The 2,387-nt window shown below is 38.6% G+C and overlaps 1 protein-coding gene across 1 annotated transcript in view; it reads left to right on the forward strand.

Annotated features, from left to right (window-relative positions):
• si:ch211-241b2.5 (uncharacterized) overlaps nt 1-23 on the forward strand; it is a 33,093-nt gene extending 33,070 nt beyond the window's left edge. The window contains exon 9 of the mRNA XM_056447092.1: nt 1-23. This exon is cut by the window's left edge and continues 2,540 nt beyond it. The gene's annotated coding sequence lies outside the window, so the exon portion shown is untranslated.
• Nucleotides 24-2,387: the final 2,364 nt, after the last annotated feature.

Consider the following 2,387-nt stretch of genomic DNA (forward strand, 5'->3'; position numbering starts at 1 on the left):
CCAAAAAGAATGAATGAATGAATGTTTATATAAAACGAGATGGATTTTTGCTCCTGTAATTAAGGTTTTTGCCAAAAATATGTATCGTTATTGAATAATGTTTGTTTTTCAGTATAAATATCTAAAGTAAAATACATTTACTTTATTTTTAATTATTTGAAAATGTATTAAAATAAACAAGAACTAATATCTACATCAGGCATGGGCAAACTCGATCCTCGAGGGCCGGTGTCCCTGCAGAGTTTTCTCCAACACTAATCAAACACACCTGAACACCCTAATTAGTGTCTTCAAGATCACTAGAAAGCTACAAGCAGGTGTGTTTGATTAGGGTTGGTGCAAAACTATGCAGGGACACCGGCCCTCCAGGATCGAGTTTGCCCATCCCTGATCTAGGGTCCGAATATATTGATTATTAATAATAATCAGGGTGTCTGCGGGGTCTTAAAATGTCTTATATCCCAAAAGCTAAATTTTAGGCCTTAAAAAGTCTTAAAGGGCACCTAGGTTAGCCCTTTTTTCAGATTTAATATAAGTGTTTTGCGTCTCCAGAATGTGTCTGTAAAGTTTCAGCTCAAAACACCCATCAGATTATTTATTACACCTTTTATTAAATTCCTATTTATACATTTTTTCACTGGGTGGCGGTTTTGGTGTACTGCTCCTTTAAGGCTAGTCCGCCCCGCCCACCGTTTCTACGTGCCTTTCTGCGTGCCTTAATCTCCTCCCTCGGCTGCGTCAGACAACAGACTGACTTAAAGGAAGCAGATCTCACGTAGCGTTAGAGCGAGCTGTAGACACACACACACACACACACACACACACACACACACACACACACAGACAGGCAGACAGAGCGCTTGTTTAGCTTTGCACTCTTTTTGCACGCATATGTGACAGGATACAGGTTAATCTCCACTGCTGTATGGATATCTGTTATATTAATGTACAAAATAGATCTGATTTAATGTCCACAAACCGGGATTGAAGCGTCTTCCTTTATAATTGTTCTGACACGCGGCTGTGCTGATGAAGTGAATCTGAAGTGAATCGCTGTAATTCATTACACACCTGCTCTGTTTTAAAACATGTTAAACTTGTGAAACTCACTCTTGATCACGTTTGATGATGATTGATGATCCTAGCGAACTGAACACACCTTTTATTCCCGGCTGCTTTGCGCTCGTCCTGTCTTGTTGATATGATTATGCACGTGACTACCGGACATGTTAATATGCACAGCTGTCAATCAATTCGGTGGGCGGGGGGACTGCACTCCTACGTAACTCCTAGTGCGGTCGATCTGAAAACAGCTCCAATTGGTCCACCGTTTTTATGTTGCTAAATTGAAAAAAAAGCACTGGGTGTGTTTATATCAGCCCAATATGACGGTCTATACACCATACATGCACATATGTCTGTCCAAACAGCTTGAAACGTAGATTTTTCACCATAGATGCCCTTTAAATCTACTGAAATATCGTGTTGTCTGCTTTTTCAACAGGTCTTAATTTCCCTTTGTTCGTGTCTAGCTACCCAACATGGCCATTAACACACGTTCAATCACCAACTATCCCAATCTCAATATAACTTTTAACTTTTACCTAAAAATAGCATTTAATTCCTTTCCTTACTGAAACATTTGTTTAAAAGTTCTCCATTTATTTACTGCTGAGGATACTGACCTGACCTATATTTTTATTATTAAATTATTATTATTGTAGTATTAAATTATAATCATTGTTTTGATTGGTCAAGTGAAAATCTTTTTCAACTGGGATATTAAAAAAAAATCCATAGCATTTAGCCCTGTATAATCTAAAATTTCATTCATAATGGTCTTAATAATGTCTTTAAAAGTCTTAAATTTAACTTGGTGAAAGCTGCAGAAACCCTCTCAGTAATATTAATATTATTATTAATATAAATCATAGTTTTAATTTTATCATCATCAATATTAATACTAATAATAATACTAAAGTCTGGTTTATACTTCTGCGTCGAGTGATCAGTGTGACCCACTGCGCATGCAATGCAAGTAGCCGTGTGTTTATATATCTGCATGCTGTTTCTGTTGCTCTGCAATAGCACTTCTGAAACTCTAGCTGGCAGTAGGTGTTTATGTTCCTCTGTGTCGAGTTTCTTCGCTGGTGTTTTGTTTTTTCTAAATGCTACCTTAATGTACACGTGGCTCAAACTCGCTCGTTTTGAGGCGGGAACCGGCGGGCGTGCAACAACTTTAATCATAAGGTAAACCCAAAACAAAAGTTTCCATCTGGAGCTCCTTCACGGGACTCTTGTAAACACCCCCACCCACACTCGTCACCGCTACCAAGCCGAACAATCACAGAGCTTCCGCTATGCGTCGTTGCGACGTGTAGTTAGAT

The sequence above is a fragment of the Danio aesculapii genome, chromosome 21 (genome assembly GCF_903798145.1).
Source record: "Danio aesculapii chromosome 21, fDanAes4.1, whole genome shotgun sequence".
Classification (NCBI taxonomy): Eukaryota; Metazoa; Chordata; class Actinopteri; order Cypriniformes; family Danionidae; genus Danio; species Danio aesculapii.